The sequence below is a fragment of the Manacus candei genome, unplaced genomic scaffold, assembly GCF_025592945.1.
Source record: "Manacus candei isolate 608988 ecotype Guabito, Panama unplaced genomic scaffold, ASM2559294v1 h1tg000084l, whole genome shotgun sequence".
Classification (NCBI taxonomy): domain Eukaryota; kingdom Metazoa; phylum Chordata; class Aves; order Passeriformes; family Pipridae; genus Manacus; species Manacus candei.
Window position 1 is genome coordinate 3037527 of NW_026138132.1, and position 22088 is coordinate 3059614.

Here is a 22088-nt window from a genome sequence, read left to right on the forward strand (position 1 = left end):
GGAATTCAAACTGATTTTGAGGAAGTGGCAAACTGCAAAAATGAGGTGTTTTTTAACTGCTCAGGGGTTGTTTCTCCACGGTTTTCTTGGCACCTGAGGCACCTGTGCTGTGGCACAGCTGCAGGAGGTGTTAAAAAGGCTTGTTCTTGAAGGCTGGTTGGAGGTTTGGGGTTGTGAGGTATCCAAAGGGCTGCACCACGTCCTTCCCCCCGAGGGACAAAGAGAGTAAACCCTAAATAACAAAGGAAATCTCGAGCTGCCAAAGCTCCTGAAAGCCTGTGATTCAGCAGGTTTATTTTAGATGCCTATCTTAGGATGAGGCAACTCTATTTCCATCGATCCATTGGAAGATGAGTCCAAATGAGTCATGGGAGGGGAGGGGAGGGAGCTGAGCCCCACCCTGGGTTTTGTTTCTGCTCCTACCTATGACCTCGCTGGACCTGTGGCTTGTTCCAAGCTCTTAAATGCTCCCTGGTAAATAAATTTATATTCATGGCCTCAGTCATTAACATTGTACTGGAGGTGTCAGCTCATCTGTGAGTAATACCCTTGCTAGGGGACATTTTCTGGAATGGAGGAAGCAGAAGGAAGTGACAGACAGGAGGTTTCTTTCCCTAAAATCCTCAGGGGAAAAATTGGAGTGTTGCAGTGAAGAGCTTGTACACCTGGAGAGCACTGAGAGCCAGAAGGGTCACTGAACACACCCAGAGCGTCATCAGGTGGAGAAGGACAGGACTGATGTCACACCAAAGTTTTGGGAAGCAATCCCTGTGTTTGGCTGGAGTTGTGTGTGTCCAATGTACAAGTTTTGGACTAATCAAAGTTCAGGAGAAAGCAATGTGAGAAAAATTTCTCTCTCAAATTTAGAAAGAAGGCAAAAACTCATGAAACAAAAAGAAAGGATTTATTCAACGCACTGAGTCTGGTCTCACCCCAAGTTTTCGGGGAGAAAAGACCCCCTTGGGTTTAAATTTTAGGCATTTTATAGTTCTGCAAAATCCCACCTTTTTCAGATGAGCTTAATATACTCATTTTTGCCTAAAAAGGTTTCTTTTCTCTGAAAAGGGGCTCTCCTTTTATTCTGATTGGCTGTCAGGTGTCCCCTGTCAAGGATGATGTTCTTAGCCCAAAGAGAGAGAAGAATCCCTTTTGTACAAAAATGACCCCAACAGATTTTAAGAACTCTTGCATTTCCCTTATCCAGCTGAAAAAGACCCTGACACTCAACTCCAGGACTTTTGAACTTGCATATCTTACAACTCCACGATAAAAAATTGTGTTTTTATTTCTCATGATGTCACACTGGAGTTTTGGGAAGCAATCCCTGTGTTTAGCTCTGCCAAGACTGGAGTTGTGTATGCCCAATGGACAAGTTTGGGACTAATCAAAGTTCAGGAGAGAGCAGTGAGAGGGAGAACCAGGCTGGAAAACAGGACCTGTGAGCCTGGCAAAGGGGGAGCTGCTCAGTCTCAAGCTTTGCATCCCTGAGGGCAAATAAATCCTGCCTAGAGGGGTTCTGAGTGTCCATCACTGGGAGGTTTTGAGAACATATTAGGCAAAGATCTGCCACAGTGTTTTACTTGGCTGCTGAGAAAGGATTAACTGTCCCCTGGTGTTCACAGGGAGTGCTTTGGGTTGGAAGGGACCTTAAGGATCCTGTAATTCCAACCCAAAAACGTTGTCTCACCCGAGGTGGTTTTCTCCAGAGACAGGCAGGTCTCTGAGTCAGGTGGTGGAAGGAACAGGAGTCCTGGATGTGCTCCTTGGTCCATCCTTGGGCATCTCTGGCAGGTCCATTTCTGGATGTATCTTCTCCCTCTGTGAAGTGGAGGAAGAAATCAAGCTTTCCTTTGATTCATTAGGACCTTAATCCTCCTGAGCAGGGGTTTTACCTGACTCTGCCAAGGTAGCACTCCCCAAAACAGGATCCTGTGCTTTCTGTGCTCTAAATGACCCTCATTAGCATGAGAGGGTCCCTGAGGGAGAGCTCCAGGCAAACCACAGCCGCTCAGCTCTTTCTAAGCTCCAGCTGCTAAAATCAGAGCCTGAAATCCTGATTTTTTGGGGGGGCAGCATTGTGTTTTCATTACAAGGATGTCACAGAAAGGCCAGAATGCCATTGTTTGAGTGTCTGAGGGCTTTGGATGAAGGTGCCACCCTCAATGTGCTCAGCTCAGGGCCAGCCCATGCACCAAAAAAAGGGACCAGGGGTGGAGAAACTTCTCTGAGCTGCTCTAGGCCTTGGAATTATGAGTTATTTACTTGCTCAGAAAGAAGTGAGAAGTATTGTTTTGATAAATCATCCCTCAGATTTTAGCAAGGGTTCAGCTTCTGCTTGGCTGAGAAAGAAAACCCACCCCAAAGGCAAGAGGTATTAAATGCTGGCTATTAAACTGGAAGCTGGACTCATTCCACTGTCTTTTAAGTCTGGGACAGCCTGGAGCTTAAAACACAGCTGAGCTGAAGACAAAATACAAAATTCTGAGTATTTTATAAGGGGAAAAAACCCAACCTAGTTGCTCAGACACTGGAGACAATTAATTTGTGTTGAGAGTAGGAGCCCTGGAAGAGGTTTCTGTGTGTGGTCTGAGGTTTGGAGAGGGGTTTGTGCTCAGTGCTGATGATTTCCTTTCCCTGAGCAGCCTCTTTTGTGAGATGTTCAAGTCTGGGAGTGCCACTGATGGAAAGATCTACAGGTACTAGAGAGATGAAATAAAGGTAAAAATGATCCAGCTCGTTTGGAGAACTCGGAGTGAGCGTTCAAGCCGTGGATTAAAAAACGTGGTGGGCAAAAAAAAGGGGGAAATTTTCCCACCAGATGAATCTGCCTGGGATTTCACACTCAATTATAAGGTGTTCAAGTATTAGGAGTGTCTAAAATTTTCCATCTTGGGATTCAAAGAGACTTTATCACCACGTTGCCAAATCACTTAAGCACAGCCTAATGCTGGCTAGACAAGTTCCATGCTTTTGCATAAATCAGGGCAGATTCATCAAAACTGAGGGTGCTTTCTTAATTCTCAGCAGATGAAGATTTTGGCCACTGGATTTTGTGTGCAGCTGCAGGTCTGAAAGCTGCCTCTTTACAGAGAGGAGCTGTTAAAGGTTTATTTCTGTGTAACTCACAAAGAGTTTCCTGCTTTGATTTATTTGCTGGATGATCTGATAAAATCTAACCACATACAGAGGATGGGGCTATTTGGGAGCCTCAGGAAGATTGATTTTTACCTACTGCTGAAACAAATCCATCCAGAGATGAGAGCCTGCTTCAGTTTTCATCCCTCCTGCTTCTTTCTTGTTTACCTCCCGTGTCTTGCTGGGTCCTTTGCCATCCTGCTCCTGCTGCTTCCCTCAGGTGAGAGTTTATGCCACTTTTCTGTGCTTTTGCTTGAGGTTAATCTTTAACATGTAAAACAATTTTGGGGACCTGAAGGTGTGTCTAAATCACACCACTGAAATCCTTCAGCCAGGCTTTTATGTGCTGTGAGGAGCCACGAGCTCCAGTGCCCTGAAACACCTTCCTTCATCCCACTGACTTGATTTTCCCCCCAGAGCATCTCCCTTTGTCTCCCTTTCTCCTTCCAGCTTTGCCTGGCAAGGCAGGACCCTCCTTGGGGCCAGAGCTGTGACTCTGTGGCACGTGCAGCTCTTTGTGCAGCAGAGATGACAATCCCTGTCCCACCCCTGGGACAGAAATAAACCCAACATCCTGCTTTATCTTCCCCACATCACAGCTGCACTTGGGTCTGGTCTTGTGCCTCAGCATTCACCACTGGCTTTGCCATCCAGAGCACACAGTGCAGCAAATCCTTCCCTGCTTTAGAGGAATGTGGCTCTGAAAAATCCCAGGGAGGGAATTCTGCCTTTATTCAGGAACATTCTGGGTGGGAATTTCGTGCCCCTGCACTGGTTGATTGCCCAGGCTCGGGGCATCTTGCATGGCCATGTTAAACTCCTCTTGCCACATGACTTAGTGTATAATTCTCTCATCCCTGCAGAGCCTCCACCTCCCCACTGTGCTCCAGCAGCAGCTTTTGTTGAAGTAATTTTCAGAGCAGCTCAGACCATAATGATGCTGTAGCTGATATATGGAGCCTCTCATCTGCAAGGAGCCCCTGGTTCTTGGGGGGACTGGAAATGCAAAGCTCGTGGCCCCCACTGCCATCCTGCAGGGAGCAACTGCTGCAAAAAAAACCCCTGTAGGGAAAGGGTGGGATGGAATGTGCTCCCAGGGATGGATCAGTCTTTCCATGGGCACATATTTACCCATTATTTGCTTATCACTGCATCTGGTCTCAGATCCCCTCGGGGTGGAAGGGGCCCAGGCTGATGACAGCAGGAATCAGCAGCTTGGGAAGGAACGTGGCAGCAGAGAGTCCTCTTGGCACTGTGTCCCAGGGAGCAGCACCAGCCCGGCCAGGGAGGGGATCCAGAGCCCCCCGAAGCCACAGGCAAGAGCTGGAGCTCCAGAAATGTGTCTGCTGAGTTTATTGGGCCCTTTCTCCTCTGGGGAGGAGCTGCCATGCCAGGACAAACCGGTGCTCCATCAACTTTAGGAGCCTGTCACGCAGTGGGCAGCACAGGATGTTCCAGGGGAAGAGACATTTGGAGCCCAAGTGCACAAATCTGCTGGAGAGCAGACAGTCAACGTCACACCTCTGCCAGGTCCTGCTGCTTTAACCTCTTCCAGGCCAGCCTGTGGCCCTGCCACCTCCCTCCTCGGCTGAGTTGGGCCAGGTAGGCTGAGCCACATCTTCTTCTGGCTGGGCTGGACTCCTCCTGTATCCTGATGCCCCTCTTTGCCTCTTTCCCTCGTGTTCTGTGGGGCTGGAGCTGCCTGTGAGCTCAGCCCCGAGCAGAGCAGAGCACTCTGGGTTCCTAATTAAGGTATAAAGGCATTGCTGCAACACCACCAGCAAAGGACTGGCCTTCCTTCCTCCTCTCCTGATGGGTGTTCCTCTTAAGAACATCAGATCATAAAAAGGAGTTAACAGCTTCCATGCACCTCCTACTGCAACCAGAATCACTCCTCCTTCAATTTGCCCTAATTGCCCTAAATTAATGCTGTCTGTGGCAGTGTATACATTTTGTATCTTGATGGCATGCCAGTAGACATAGGTGCTTGAGAGACACCAGACAGATTTTTGTTCCCTTAAAGCACCAAGCTGGAGTTTTCTCCCCAAGTACGTGAGCATTTTAACAATATGTTTTCTTCTGTCTCATTATTTTTTTTTTTCCCCTGGCTCTCTAATCGTTATTACCAAAATACACACACCAATAACTCCCTTCCTCCAAGCCTCTTGCTGCTGCATAACACAATTACCACAAATTAGCGTCTCATGAAAAACAAAGAGACAACAAAGAGCCCAAGAACCCAAACAAACCCTCCCAAACCGCCTGGCATTTTAAAAACTCCACTTAAACCACCGGCAGTCGAGAATGGTAATGAGATGTACAAAGCAAAGTGCTTTTACTGGGCTTTAATTCAACAGCTTTTTGCACCAGCAGGGCGAGGGGTTCTCCCTCCCTGCTCTGCTCAGGTGAGAACCCACCTGCAGCTCTGGGAGCCCGACAGGAGGGTGTGGAGCTGCTGGAACCAGCCCAGAGGAGGCCACAGAGATGTTCCAAGGGTTAGAGCCCCTCTGGAGCCAGGTTGGGAGGGCTGGAGAAGGACTTTTCCAAGGGCTTGGAGGGGCAGGACAAGGGGGAATGCCAGAGTTTAGATATAGATATAGATAATATAGAGATATAGATAATATACAGATATAGATAGAGATGATATATAGATATAGATTAGATATAGATAGAGATAGAGATGATATATAGATAGAGATGATATAGATATATAGATACATATAGATATATATAGATATAGATATAGATTAGATATAGATGATATAGATATAGGTATAGATAGATTAGATATAGATATAGATTAGATATAGATAGATATAGATATAGATGATGATATGGATATAGATATAGATATAGATATAGATATAGACATATAGATATAGATGATATAGATATAGATGAAACATAGATATATAGATGTAGATATAGATATAGATATAGATGATATATAGATGATATATAGATATAGATGATATAGATGAAATATAGATATAGATATAGATAGATAGATATAGATATAGATATAGATAGATATAGATATAGATATAGATAGATATAGATATAGATAGATATAGATATAGATAGATGATATAGATGAGCCTCTCCTATGAGGACAGGGTGGAAGAGCTGGGAGTGTCCAGCCTGGAGAGGAGAAGGTTCCAGGGAGACCTGAGAGCCCCTTCCAGGGCCTAAAGGGGCTCCAGGAGAGCTGGAGAGGGACTGGGGACAAGGGCTGGAGGGACAGGACACAGGGAATGGCTCCCACTGCCAGAGGGCAGGGATAGATGGGATATTGGGAAGGAATTCCTCCCTGTGTGGATGATTACCTTACATTCTAATTAAGAAGATGAAAGGAATCAAACCATTCCACTTGAAGGGCTGTGTTCCTGTCCCTGGTGGCTGGGCAGTGCTGTTCACACTCTGATTTCTTTTGTCCCTCCCGGTGCCACACCCAGGAGGTGGAAGGAGCTCTGCTGCTCCCAGTGCTGCTGTGAATCCCATTCAGATCCCTGGCAGTGGAGAGTCACCCTCAGGAATTGTCTCCTGGGTCCTGCTCCAGGTTTCCCAGCTGACATTTATGTTGCCTGTCGAAATTTATCGTCGCTGAAAACGGAGTTTCTTGGTGTTACCAGGTTGTTATTGTTCAATAAATGCCTCCTAATTCCAGAGCCAGGAGATGTCAGAAATTCCCTTGGCATCTTTTCCCCTCTCCCCATGGCACAGGTTGTTTTTCATAGTCCTGAGATACCTTTTTTTAACGGAGTGGTCTCCAATTTTGGTGCAGAGCGTGGAGCTGCTTTGGGCACGTGGCAAAGTGATTTGTGGAGGTGTCCTGTGGCCCCTCCTGAGCTGATTGTTAATGTTTACACAGGGCTGCACTTGGATTTAGGTGCTCTTGGTGCCTCTTGGAAAGAGATGAGCAAAGCATCAAGAGTCTTTATAGCTGTGGTTTCCCTGGTTTATGTTGGTCCCCAGGGAGGGACAATTCAAACCCTCCTTTCTTGGAGCTTCAAAACTCAAGCACTTGAGGGGATGAATTTCTCAGGCTGTTCTACCCTGACACTGGTCCCCAGTGCACACAGACCAGTGCTCCCAGTGTGGCTGGACTCAGTGCCAGTGCCAGGTTTTGGCACAGAGATGGGGCACAATATCCTTTATATTCCAACAAGTTTTTCCCCTCCAGTATTTTTCATAGGCAGAAAATATCCAGAATTCCTGTGAGCTGACATCAGAGAAACCCCCCCTGAGCCCTGGGTTTCCCAGTGACGCTTTGCCCTGAACCCCCTGGGACACAGGGAGGTGGAGGGAGGGCTCCCATCACTGATTTTTGGGTCCCTGACCCTGTTTCCAGGCAGTAGAGGCTTCCCAGTCCTGAGGACCTGGAGTTGGAGACAGTGCTGACTAACTTAGACTGGAAAATCCCGTGCCCAGGACAGTGATCCAGCAGAGAGTTGAGTTTGGAAAGGCTGTTCATGGTTTTCTGAGGGGGTTTAAGGAGTTTTTTGCTCCTTTTGGTGCTTATTTGGCTGTTGGTTTATCAGACTGAGGGGGTGGAAAACGTCCCTTTTGCCTGATACTTGAGCCTGGTTTGCTTAGGATGATTATTATTAATATATTTATATTTAGTGATAGATAATATATATTAATATTTTTAACAGAGTTCCCAGTATCTAGGAATAATCTAGGAATAATCTAGGAATTCCACTTTTGCTAAACCTTATCTCCAACACACTGGGGCTCAAACACTGATTTATTTTAGCAAAGAGATGAAGGGGAGAAAGGAGAAGAAGTTAAATAAATGAATAAATGAGAAGTCTCTTAATTAATTCAGTGAATCAGGTAAAGAACCAGTGATGTCTCACCACGTGCTTTCCTGCAGCTGAATTTCCTTACAAAACCAATACTCAGGTTAATAAAAAAGACCAGGCTGATTTCCCAGTGTTAACACCAACCAAGCAGCTTTCCCTTGGGTTACATAAAAAAAAATCACATTAAATAATTTGATTTCAAAGGCAAAAAGCTCTCTGTAAGTGGATTTTCCTCCCTTTGCTCAGCATGATGCAGGGGACTGTCTTAGTGAAGAGAACTGTAGATGTTTTAGTGATGGAGAAACCAGAAATGAATTGCTGTTCAGTGAATTTTCTTCCCACTCCCCTGACCATGCCAGAACAGAAAAGTCTTGAGTCATCAGAGCTGGCCAGAAGTGCAGCAATTCCCTCAGAAATGGAGTGCCTGCAGGGATGCTTGGGCTTCAAGAAAAAGAAAAAAAAATAACAAATTGAATGCTAGGCAGTAAATACAAGGTTTGTTTGGTTTTTTTTTTTTTTTGCTTGATGCCAATTCCAAACCTGCATGAAGGGTAATTTAAGACACCTCAGGGACAAACAAGAGAAGCAGGAAGGCCTTAATGCAGGAATCAGTCACTGAGCTGGAAAGATGTGCAGCATCCTTGTGTTCCACCCAGGGAAATTCAGCCAGGAGGGCTCTGCCTTGAGTCAACACAGCAGTGCCAGAGAAACCTCACTGGCCCCATGATTTGTGCTGGGACCTCTCTCTGGGCAGGAGGGAAGTTATTCACTGCCTGTGCTGCCTTCCAGCAGCTCCTCTGATCCCAAAAGTGTCCTGAGTCGTGGAAAGCCCCGTGTTGGCTCCTGGTGGGCACTGAGGGGCAGAAGCAGCAGGAATTCTTGCTTTAAAGGTGTCAAACTCACCTGTGAGCCCTTTCTGACCTCTGATAAAAGCACTCTCATTAAATCCCAGGATAATTGAGGTTGGAAAAGTCTTCCCAGACCATCCAGTCCAACCTGTCACCGAGTGCCACCTCCAGTCCTGCCTTGGACACCTGCAGGGGTGGGCACTCCACCCCCTGCCTGGGCAGCCCCTTCCAACATTTAACAACCCTTCCCATGAAGAAATTCCTGCTGATGTCCAGCCTGCCCCTGCCCTGCCACAGCTTGAGACCATTCTCCAAAAGAGGATGAGATCAGGTCCCCAACTTTGGGATGCCAGAGGTGTCTCCCTGCAGGTCCAGCCTTGCTCTTCTCCTTCCCTGCAGCTCCCCCAGCAGCAGCCACCCAAAAAAGCTCTGGACAAAAGGCTTCTGCTTGACAAAAAACCTGTGTAAAACCAGCTCATCACTGCAAGGGAATTCACTTCCAAAGTTTCACTGAGCTGGAAACCTTGAGATCAGCTGGAACTCATTCCCCTCCTTTCACTCTCCTGGATTGCACCAGCTCAGAGCTAATTCTCAGCAGATGGAGCTGATTTTAGTTGCTATTTATTTATTTATTTAGGTATTTATTTATTTGTTTCCCCATTTCTGTGGCAGGAAGAAATCCAGCCACGCTGGGAAACATCCCCCTTTTTTCTTCTGTACAAGGTAAACCAATCAGTGCTGTACCACTGATTTTTTTTTTTGTGTGTGAGCTAAATGGATGCTTTCAACCAACAGCTTCCACTTCAGCTCAGTCTTCAACTGGTTCCCAAGCTGGTTTTTGCTTTCTCTCACTGAGCAAACAGTGGATTCATGTTTTCATGCTGCAAAAAAGGTTTCCTGGCACCCAAAATGTGTTGAGCTCTTAAGGGCAGAGCAGTCTAGTCATCTGGGAAGTACCTTCTCCACTGAGCTGAGAGGTTAAAATACAGCACAGATCCAAACATTGGTGTTGGAAGGGCTGTTTTCTAGGGAAACTTCCAGGTTTGACACATTAAAACAACAAGAATGGAGCAAAATCAATAGACTAGAATTTAAAAGTGAAGGCAAAGCCACAGTTATTTCAAATTGCTTGGCTGCAGGAATGTTTCTGTGGCTAAAATAAAAATGAAGCTTGGGAGTATAATAAAAGGAAATTATTCAGCTTATACCAGGTGCTGATTTGCTTCTGTGGTTGATTCCATAAAAATCCTGAAATTCGGGTTGTTTTGGTGGCCTGGGATTTGAAATGTGGAAGTTCCATTCACTGAAGCAAAACAAATCCCTCCCTCCAGGTTAGAAGGGGGCACAGCTGCCACCAAAGCACTGAATCCTTGATGCCACCCCTCTTATCTTCACTCCTTGAGATCTCTGGAACACAATGTCCTTGGGGGCACATCTGCTGTGTCATTGTTTCAGTTATTTTAATTTTCTAAGCATGGTGTGGACACAGAAATCAGTTCCTTTAGTCCAGAAAAGTGTGTGCTGTTCTCTGATCCCTGATTTTCCATCAGTGCTCCAGCACCAGGACAGGAGTGAACATCATCTCATCCTTGCTGGGCATTCACTGCTCACATGTTTGTACTCAAATGCTCTTGATTCATTGTTCTCCTTTGCAGAAATGGCAGAATAAATGGAATAAAACCTGATTTATAAGCAGAGGTCCAGCTTGAGGGGTTAGAGATACAGGGGACTGATATTGCAATGGTCTTAATCTTAACTTACATTTTGAAAGAGCAAAAATCCCACCCATCAATCAGCTCTCTGGTTCCTCACAGGAAAATAACAGATGCCATCAAAACCCTGGGGGCAGCTCCAACTTGGCAATATTAGAGGCTCTTCAAGATGAAACAAAAGAAAACCCCTAAGAAATAGGAAAATTTTACTGGGGGGAGGGAAAACCTGAGGCACAGAGATTAAATAATGTCTTCTGGCAGCACAGAATTGATCCCTGCCATCTCAGATCACCTCCTGCTCTGCCCTCCTGGCTTTTCCTCTCCTGTTGGTGCCACAAGTCTGCAAAGGGCTGTAAAATTTCTGCTGTTTTAGGCTCTCAGCAGCTGCTCCATGCCCTGTCCCAGCCAAATGGGAGCCTCCAAATGCAGGGCTGAGGAGCCCTGGCAAGGTGGAAGGGACACTCGGTGCCAGGCTGGCTCCTTGGGTGTGTTCTGGTGTTTATTTCTATGCTGGGACATCTTTCACAAACATGACATTTGCTTGAGATCCAGATAAAAAAAATAGTGTATGTGGAAGAAAAGGATGAATCATGGAATGAGTCAGAGAATGGTTTGGGTTGGAAAGGATTTTAAAGATCATCCAGTCTCACCCCCTGCCATGGGCAGAGACACCTTCCACTAGCCCAGGTTGTTCCAGCCTGGCCTTGGACACTTCCAGGGATCCAGGGGCAGCCACAGCTGCTCTGGGAATTCCATCCCAGCCCCTCCCCACCCTCACAGCCAAGAATTCCTTCCCAATATCCCATCTAGCCCTGCCCTCTGGCAGTGGGAAGCCATTCCCTGTGTCCTGTCACTCCATCCCTTGTCCCCAGTCCCTCTCCAGCTCTCCTGGAGCCCCTTTAGGCCCTGGAAGGGGCTCTCAGGTCTCCCTGGAACCTTCTCCTCTCCAGGCTGGACACTCCCAGCTCTTCCAGCCTGTCCTCATAGGAGAGGCTCATCTATATCTAATCTATATCTATATATCTCTATCTCTATCTCTATCTCTATCTATATCTCTATCTCTATCTCTATATCTATATCATCTATCTATATATCTATCTATATCTATATCTATCTATATCTACATATCTATATCTCTATCGATATCTTTATATCTATATATATCTACCTATATATCTATATCTAATATCTATATCCATATCTATATCTATATCTATATATCTGTATCTATATCTATATTTATACTCTGACAGTGGGAAGCCATTCCCCCTTGTCCTGTCCCTCCAGACCCTTGGAAAAGTCCTCCTCCAGCTCTCAGGTTGTGGAGGAGGAGAAAAGTGAATACTTTTCTGAGTATTCACTTGCCCAGGCTGAGCAATTGCTGACCTGTTCCGTGTGAGGTGGGATATTGGGAATGTCTTTGTTTTAATCCAAGTTGCCACATCCCAGGTCTTCACCTTTAAAAAAGCTCATTTGTGTTTAGCTTAAATTTCGCTGTAACTCCATCAAGAAAAGAACAAAATGGATGAGGAGATCCATTAAAACTCTCCTAATATCTTAAAACAGGATAGGGGGAGGGAGTGGAATGCCTGTGCAGGTTCTTCAGAGTTTCAGATTAACTTTATTAATGAACTTAAATGAAATGAACTTAAATGAAATTAAGTTTCAGATTTAACTTCAGGATTTGTCTTTAACAAATTCATCAGAGCTCCTGGTGAGCCCTGAACTGGTGAGACCTGGCTGGGGGTGGCAGGGAGGTCTGACCCCACTGGCTGCAAACCCTCCAGCTCCTGGGGAAAGCAGCAGCCTGGAATTGCCCCTTGAGGAAAGTCAATCCTTTCCCCCAAAGAGCAACCCCGGTGGCTCCATCATCAAAATCCTCACAGCTGCTGCTTTGTTGGCACAAAAACCCCCAACCCCCAGCTGGAGAACAGCAGCACCAGCTCCCAGCTCTGCCTGCAGCATTATTCCCTTTGGTTTAACCCCTATTTTGATGATTTTGTAAAGCCAGAGGCAGGAATTCAATGACTCCCGACGGGAGCAAATCTCCCCATCTGAAACAGGACATTTCTCTTTGTGCCCAACTAGGACTTCACCCAGCCTGGCACAACAAGGTGGCACATCTAACTACAGATCTGCTCCTTGGGAAGCCTGCCCTCCTTTCCTGGAGCTGTGGGAGGTTGCATTTCCTCGGCAGGAGTGCTCCTTGCCTGCTCTGAAACAGCGTTTGGATATCACAGTAAATATCTCTTTAGGTGGAAAACAGTCTAAGCAGGGAGTTAAGCAAAATTCTTCACGCTCTGCAGTCAAGCAGGGTCTGGATCCATCCATTTACCTCGGATTCCTCCGGGTTTGGAATGCAGGTTTCACTGCAGGGAGCAGATTAAACCCTGTCCACGAGGCAGACAAGGGAGGAGAGCAATGTGTCCTTTCTCCACTGCCATGAATTTATTGCTGCTTTACAGATGCTCCCAGGTGTATTTGGGAATTGTGGCGTTGCTGGTTTGCAGCCAGGCACAGCAGGAAACCCGGATCAGCCTGGCTTAGCAGAGAAACAGAGGTTTAGGGTTATCCCAACTTTTTATTCTGCATTCAGAGACACTTCCCAGCATCGGCTCCTCCGCCTGGGAATGTGCCCAGGGCTCCAAACACCAAGCTCAGGAAAGCACGTGGTCAAGATGGTTATCAAGACCTCCTGCCTGAGCTGAGTTTGGCCAGGAGCCCCCTCAGGAAAGCAGGGAGAACTCAGGGAACAGGGGAATTCCTCCAGCTCAGGCCTGGCTGTGATTGATGCCTGGGAGTCCAAGGGGGTTGTGCTGACAGGGACAGGGAGAGGGGGCAGTCAGAGCAAAATGTGGTTCTGTTTCTTTAGACCTGAGGGAAAAGAAGTGATTCATAGAATCACAGAATCACAGAATCCCAGAATCAGCTGGGTTGGAAGGGACCTCTGAGATCATCCAGTCCAACCCTTGATCCAACCCCGCCGTGGTTCCCAGCCCATGGCACTGATGCCACATCCAGTCTCTGCTTAAAAACCTCCAGGGATGGAGAATCCACCCCTTCCCTGGGCAGCCCATTCCAATGGCTGAGCACCCTCTCTGCAAAGAAATTCTTCCTAATCTCCAACCTAACCCTCCCCTGGCACAGCTTGAGACCAGGGAAAAGAAGTGACTGCAGAGTTCAGCTGAGACAAACAGCACTGAGCTGACTCTCTCCTACCCCCAGGACCCTCCCCTTGGTGGAGCAGTGAGAGGTTCAGCTTTTATGGAGTGAGACAGTGAAAAAGGGCAGCAGGGCACAGGGGCAGCCAAGCTGTTGGGTTGGCAACCAGGGGAGTTGGGAACAGCCTATGGTGCTCCCAAATCCCATGTTCCCACCAGCAGATTTGGATCAGTGGCTGCTGCCCAGCTCTGCCCCCAACCAGACCCTCCAGGCTACACCCAGGTAAGGATGGTTTGTGAGCAAATGCAGAAATCTGGACAGCCTTGAAAATCCTGGAGGGAGAGGCTCAGGCTGGATTGCAAAGGAAGCAGCAACATCCAATAAATAACTCTGGATTTCTAAAGTTTCTATGGATTCCTGCTTGTTTCTCTTGTTTCAATTTATGTTTTCAGAAGCTGCTGTTAAGGGAAAGAGCTGTGAAAACCTAAAGCTTTTCTGCCTACAGCGAATTTATATAGCAGGAACATTATATCTGAGGTTTCTTCCCTGAGATAATTGGTTGGCAAAGCACACAGATGCAGCTTCAGCAAGATTGGACTTTTGTTCTCTGTAAAATAACTTGGCTGGTGGTTCAGGCTGAGACTCAGTCCATGTCATCCTCCAAAATATTCGAAATAAAAGGGTTATGCTTCTAGAGTTGGGTCCAACAACAGGCTTTAAACCTGAATGGGTTTATCTGAGCTCCCAAGGGAAGGTCTGGCTGGGTCATGGCTCAGATCTTTCAATCCTTCTGGGACTGAGTGGATTTTTTTCCCTCTGATGTGCTCCATGTGCTCACCAGGGAGCTGGATTTTTGTGAATGGTGATGTTCTATCAGATGCAGACCCCAATCTAGGGGAGCTTTTGCTGGAACAACCCCCTTTCCCACAGCCAGTTATCCCAGGGAAAGGAAAACCTCCCCACCTGAGCTCCAGCTTGGGGAAATGGCCATTTAATTCCATGCCCAAAGCCTGAGCTCTCCAAATAACAAACCCACGCTGTGTTAGCAGGAATTGTCAGTATTTTGAAGAGGAGGAAAGGAAAGAGTTTTTTGCTTTGATGAAGAAAGGATAAAAATACCTGGAAGTAGAGGGGAAATGTTTAATTGTCTGTGTAATTAATGTGTGTAAATGTGCATGTGACAACAGAAATCAGATGGAGGAGAAATTGTACATATTTGAAACTTGTAAGGATCTTGTTGTTGGACCTTCCCTGTTCCACCTGAAAATGGAGTGGCCTTGGAGGGGCTCAGAAGAGAACAACACCCCTGGTTTCTCTGTTACTGAAAGGCATTAACTGATCCACTCTGGCTTGATTCAGAGAGGGACTGGAACTGATACCAACAGCAAACCAACCCAGGGATTTTGTCTTTTCCTTACTGACAGGATTTCTGGAATGAGCAGCTTTGAGAGGGGCAGGATTAGGAACCTGCTCCCACATCAGTAAGTTTGAAAACCCCACTTCTGTCAGGGACCTTCCTTTCAAATCATCTCTTGGGAAACTGCAGCAAGATCCTTCCAGCCCCTTCCTGCTCTTGGATCCCTCCCTGTCCTGCCCTGTCCTGCTGGGAGCTGATTCCACATCCCTGTTTGCTGCTGTCTTTGCATCCTAATTGTCCTGCTGTCAAAGGAGCATGTGAATCAGGGCTCTCCATCATCCTTCCTGGCAGCTTCTCACTCAGCCTTTCAGCCTGATCTCTCTCCTTTCCCATCACTGTGTGGTGAAGTAAAAAAATGCAGCTCTGAGACAGAGAACAAGTTTTGTTGTGCACATGATGACAATTCCTGTAGCTTTTCCCTTCCCTGTCAGGTATCTACAGTCTGCTCATATTCAGGTTCTAATTAATAGCAGGTCTTAAATAGCTCCATGATGATTTCATCCAACCTATTTAAGGTTGGATCCAGGCTCCAAGGAGGTGTGGGAGAGGCAAATTGGCCCAAGTTTCCAATAATTTCTAATGGTATCTTCCTTTTGCTAAGCAAAGAGAACTATTTTTCTTCCAAACTCCTTCCATCAATAGCTACTGATCACTTAAGCAAGCCAGACTTCCAGCTCCTAAAGGCCTTTGGTTAAAATTTCACTTGGCAGTCTCTTGGATTAGATGTTTTATCATCATCATGAACACTAAAGCCCCATAATATAAAGAAGGAAATGAAATGAGGAGCAGTAACCTGGTGGAAGATGTGGAAAATTGTGTATTAAATGCCAGACACACACTCTCAGATGCTATTTACATATTATACACTCAGTTAAAATAGAATTTCAGGGGCTAAAAAAGATTCTATTCAGTCTAAGCATTCTGCATAGCACCTGTAAATCGTCCTGGTTTTGTTAAGAGACTGCAGATCTCCTACTGTGCTCTCGTGGCAATTGGAATTCTCTCTGCCTTCCTTATAAAACTGAGCTTGTTTGGAACAGCAAACAACCTGTCCACTACACCATTTGCTCTGGTGCAGCTGAAACGTCAGATTTCTCTTCATTTTTCACCAAAAAAACCCTCCAGCCACACGGGGAGAGAGCTGATATCACAAATAAATGGCAGTGCAGATGAGTCAGCTGCAGAGGAGGGGAGCACTGCTCCAGGAACTTCACGTGGAAGGGGAAAAAAACCACCTTTCAAGACTCAACACAAAGGCAGAAGGCAGCACTTTGCTGAGGGATAAAGCAGAAGTGATGATCAGAGATGGTATTTAGTGGGGAGGCAACAGTGAGGAGCAGGAATGACAAAACAAGGGATTTGTTTTTTAGTGTAAGAAGCAGGAAAAAATGAGTCTGTTGCAAGGGATCCATTCTGGCTCTGATAAAGTCCAGGGGCTGCTTTAACCCTTCCCTGAACCTCTTTCAGCAGGGAACTCTTTAGGGGATGAAGCACTAACACCCCATTGAGCTGCACAGGGAGCTTGGGTGTGTTTCTCTAAAATAACCTCCATTTTGAAGTTAATAATAAGCACTTGCAAACACAGAGAATGAAGGAGTAAGAGCAGCAGTGCTAAGACAGGGTGGTTTCAAACCCCCCAGATTTAATGCTGATTTAAATGTTTCCTGGGCAGTGATAAGAGGCCAACAGCTGACTCAGATTTTCTTGTTAAACAGGATTTCAGTGTCTAATTCTCCCACCTGTGGGAAAAACATTGTTATAGGGCAAGAGGGCAAGGGATGCACAGGCCAGAATTTACTATTTATTTCCACCTGCAGGTGAACTTTCAGCACAGTCGTGTCTGCAGAACGGCTGCAGGTGGGGGCAGGATATTTTTGAGTCCCACTCTTCCCAGAATTCCCCTCCGTGGGTTTTCCAGGCAGATGGATGAAGAGATGGGCTGCCAGAATTATCCCCCTGAAAGGCTGAGCCTGTCAGAAGGCAGCCTGAAAACACCAGGCTTTGCCCTTTATCGAGGCAAATATTTATTGGCCAATGGAACAGTGTCCTAGTTAGAACAGCTGGGACCAGCTCATCACTGGATGGGTGTAACCCAAAACTGGGTATTCCAGAGCCTTCCATGCCATTTCCAGAAACTGTTATCAATGAACCATTTCCACCCTCTGCCCAGAGCAGCCCTGACCCCTCAGGCTGCAAACTGGGTGTTCAGAGGCCTGAGAGACAGGAGGGTGCTCCTGTGCTCACCCCCAGTGTGGAACTGGGAGATAGGAGGGTGCTCCTGTGCTCACACCAGTGTGGAACTGGGAGATAGGAGGGTGCTCCTGTGCTCACACCAGTGTGGAACTGGGAGATAGGAGGGTGCTCCTGTGCTCACACCCAGTGTGGAACTCCCCACCCTGAGGGAGGTGCTGGGCATTCCTGCCTGAACCTGAGGATAGATAATCTTGGGGCCTTGGGACTTTTTTAACCACTGGTGGGATCCAGAGGAAGACTCCAGACCACCACTCTCACCCAGACTGCACCACCACTCTTGCCCAGACTGCACCAGCACTCTCACCAACAAGTTTTTCCCCTCTCCTTTTCCTTTGGACTCAGGGGGCCCAACAAACACCACTCTGTTCATGCCCCAGGGTGCTGGGTTATACATTTGGGTTTTGGGGGTTAAAACCAACTGTTTGTCTGTATAATTGTATTTATTGTATTATTTTATTAAATTGTTATTCTGATTTACAATCTCTCCTTTGAGTTGGGTTCATTTCCCCTGCTGGTTTACCTTTAAACCAGCACAAAGAGAAACCTGCCCCTTCATTCCAGGGTGCTCCCAAATTCCCCCAGGAGCTGCCCAGAGTTCTTTGTTTCTCTCCCCATTTGGATTCTCAGCTCCCGAGGTGTCTGTGAGAGCCCAGCTCCAAACGAGCTGGCTGCTCACCCCCCGTGAAATGATTTTTTTAAACTCATCTCCATTATCTGAGGCGGGAGAGGCTCCTCTCCCCTTGTTTGCTGTGCCAGCCAAAGGGATTCCAGGAACAGGGAATGATTGGAGCTTGGCTTGTTCTGCTCACTCTGCTGGGCTGATGCAGCTCCTTCAGAATGTTTGTTGGCTTCATCTTCTCCCAGCTAATTACTTGGATATCTTGGTCCTGCCTGAAGCATCAGATAAAAGGGTATAGAATTTGTTAACGACTGGAATTCAATTTAGTTCTGATTCCTCAGCAGGAAAAGTGGAGATACTGCAGGGAACCAACCCGTGGGTTTTTTCCACCCTTTCCGAATTTCACATCGATGTTTTCTGGGACAGCAGGAGATGCAACTCCCCCAGTCTCACCCAAACTGAAGACACACCTGGGAGATGTTTTACCAAGGTTATCCCAGAGTGGATGAGGTTGGAAGGAGCACCTGGAGCTCACCCAGTCCAACCCAGGTCCCCCAGAGCACATCACCCAGGGTTGTGTCACCCCCTGGGTGTCAGGGCCTGGGGTGGTGGTGCCATCCAGTTCTCTCAGGATAAAAGAAGTATGAACTGACCTCTAAGGAAAGTTTTTCTGTGTTCCTGAAAAATATAATGATATTCTCCTCCATTTCATTGCTGCACAGATGAACTTCTGGTTTATTTTTAGTACTGATGGTTGCACCTGAATATTGTCCTCCCTTGGTGTGTGTATGGAGCTTTCTCTTCTGAGGTTAAAGCACATCAGTGAGGCAACTCTAACTAGTTCTATTTTTGTGTTTATTTTCAATTTTAAGTGTAAAAATCCCTCTTCTTTTATTGGTAATTTACTTAATGGCAAGCTATAGGCAAACTCATTCATATCCAATGTAAATTAAGAGTTTGGTTTAATTTACTGGGAAAGATTGATCTAAACATGGTCTTTTAATCTCATTTAAAAGTATGGGTGCCTTGATCCTGCAATGGAATCCCCTCACAGACCTGAGAACAATAAATCCATCAGTATTGCTTTGCTATGGATTAGGAAACTCTGCACAATGCCAGGTGTTTGTGGAGCTGCAGGAATCAGAAGGGGTTGTCAGCCACTGATAACAGAAATCATGGAATGCTTTGGGTTGGAAGGGACCTTAAAGATCATCTCATTCCACCCCTGCCACAGGCAGGGACACCTTCCACCAGCCCAGGTTGTTCCAACCTGGCCTTGGGCACTTCCAGGGATCCAGGGGCAGCCACAGCTTCTCTGGGCAACCTGTGCCAGGCTGTGCCACTGCAAGGCTGAGCTGTGGAACCTTCTGAAGCTGGAGAGACTCGTGTCCCAGCACAGCCTTTCTGCAGCAAAGCAGGAGGGAAATTTAACTTTGCCCCCAGAGCCACATGTTAATTCCCAGCCCATGTTGGTCCTCGGGATCCTCTGGAGCACTTTGGGACCTCCCAGCTCTCCTGGTTGTATGAGGAGATGCTGAAGCCCAGATGGAGCTGCTCAGTTCCTTTGCTGCTGCTCCCAGTGAGACCCAACCACATTTGTCTCTTGTTTCCAGGAGCTCTCCCAAGGGCTGCTGTGGGACCAGGAGATGCTTCCGACCCCGGAGTCAGGCACGGAATGGCCACGGCTCTCCTGGGGGTTGATCAGCTCTGAACATCTGGCTGGGCTGGATCAGTGGGACCTCAGAGGGTTGGAGTGTCACAGGCCAGCAGGGCCACGAGCTGGAGACACCAAACTATTCATAGAATCATGGAATCCCAGAATCAGCTGGGTTGGAAGGGACCTCTGAGATCATCCAGTCCAACCCTTGATCCAACCCCGCCGTGGTTCCCAGCCCATGGCACTGATGCCACATCCAGTCTCTGCTTAAAAACCTCCAGGGGTGGAGAATCCACCCCTTCCCTGGGCAGCCCATTCCAATGGCTGAGCACCCTCTCTGCAAAGAAATTCTTCCTGATCTCCAACCTAACCCTCCCCTGGCACAGCTGCAGACCCAGCCCTCTTGTCTTGCTGATGGTTGCCTGGGAAAAGAGACCAACCCCCCCTGGCTCCCCCCTCCTGGCAGGGAGTTGCAGAGAGTGAGGAGGTCTCCCCTGAGCCTCCTCTTCTCCAGGCTGAGCCCCCCCAGCTCCCTCAGCCTCTCCTCACAGCACTTGTGCTCCAGTCCCTTCCCCAGCCTTGTTGCCCTTCTCTGGACCTGCTCCAGCCCCTCAACATCCTTCCCAAACTGAGGGGTGTCCTCTGAGCCTTCCCAGCACAAACCCTGTCAGCCCTCAGCAGAGAGGTTTCCTTTGGAGGCCTCTGCTGTCGTTGGAGTGGGACACAGATGGGACACAGTCCAGGTTGACTGTCCCTCACTGCAATGTTTGCTGTTCTCTCTGATCTGCAGGAGCTGTCTTCTGCTGCTGGATATTCCCCCCTCCTGAAGATCTCCCCACCTCCTTTGGCAGCTCTCACAGGGGTTTTATGGTCCCACAGGCACAAAGGGCTGCAAGGAGCAGGGTTTGCAGTGCCTGGGGGCACCTGGCAGAGGTGAAGCCCCTCATCCTGCACACAGCCAGCCAGTCTGGAAGGACAGAGGCCAACAGAGATTCCCAAAATCCCCTTCTTTGAGGGGCACTGTCTCTGCTCTCGATATTTTAGCAATATGTGGGAAGCACTCCTTGCTCTGGTGATGCTGAAACCTAAAATAGACAAGGAGAACAGAGACCTTAATGCAGAAATTCCCATTATCTTTATTGTGTTATTACATTATTATAATTATAGTCTATTACTCCAATCCCAGATTGTTTGCAATGGTAGGATCTTCACCCTCTCTTTTCTGTACTTTATTAATAATGTTTCGATGTTTTGTTTGCAAATGTGGCAAAAACATTGATTTAACCCCCTCAACCACTTCTCTCTGTATTTCTCTACAGCTCTCTAAGAACATGCAATTAAACCCTTCCCTCCCTCCCAGGGCACAATGTTTCTCACTTTCTACAAATTATTTGGCAAGTCTAAATGTAAACAGATGAAGATGCTTTAATTATCTTCTCCGAGGCTTCCTACAGCTTGTCCCATTCCAGAGAGATGCAGGAAGCCCATTTTGAGAACAGTAACAGAACCAATTAATTTGTGGTTTATTCCTGTTGATTTTTGGGAGCTGCAGGGTCTGGAAAACGCACTGTCACACCCAGAAAACTGGCAGGGAAACTTTTCTTGTTATTTAGAAGAAATTGTCAGCTAGATGAATATGAAGGCTTGAAAAAAAAATCCATTAGAGGATTAAAAATTAGTTAGTTATCTCAGTTCTACCTCTGCACTTTGACAGCATTTAAAAGCTGTGGCTTGAATGGAGGAAGGCTGAACTTGAAAATGAAATTGTTTATCTACAGACTGGAATTAGAAAATGTTGAGGAATCATTCTAGTTGGAAAGGAAAAAAATGGAAGCAATTCCCTGCAAAAAAATTCCAATTTTAGAGGCAATGAGGGAGAGCTGGCAGGAATCTCTTCCAACAGCATTTCAGGAGTTGTGTGTTTATGGCAAAGTGGTTTCAAGGCATCACAAAAGATAATCCCAGGGGTTAATTTAGCCTCTAAATATTTCCAAATCTGCATCCCAGTACGAGCCATTGATGGATCTGAGCTGTAAACTGTGCTCCAAGCCCCTCTCCCTGAGTGTCTCTCAATTCCTGAGCAGAGGAGCTGGGAATGGAGGTGATCCAGAGCTGGGAATAGAGGAGATCAAGAGCTGGGAAGGGAGGAGATCCAGAGCTGGGAATGGAGGAGATCCAGAGCTGGGAAGGGAGGAGATCCAGAGCTGGGAAGGGAGGAGATCCAGAGCTGGGAAGGGAGGAGATCCAGAGCTGGGAATGGAGGAGATCCAGAGCTGGGAATGGAGGAGATCCAGAGCTGGGAATGGAGGAGATCCAGAGCTGCTGTTGGGGTGGGAGGCCATGAAAGGCTGGAGCAGCCCTGCCCTTGAGGGAGCAGGAGAAGGAGCCATCGAGGAGGGATTTATGGAGCACCCACATCCTTTCAGTAGGAAGAGGTTCCAGTGAACATAAATGCCCTTTGTGGTTCTTTAGTGCTT

At 47.0% G+C, this 22088-nt stretch overlaps 1 long non-coding RNA gene across 1 annotated transcript in view; it reads right to left on the reverse strand.

Moving 5' to 3' along the window:
- The window catches only part of LOC127482019 (uncharacterized), a 75674-nt gene that overhangs the window by 53038 nt on the left and 548 nt on the right, over positions 1–22088 (reverse strand). Inside the window, exon 2 of the long non-coding RNA XR_007908398.1 lies at positions 13417–13539. This is a non-coding gene — a long non-coding RNA (uncharacterized LOC127482019). The remainder of the gene's footprint in view (positions 1–13416; positions 13540–22088) is intronic.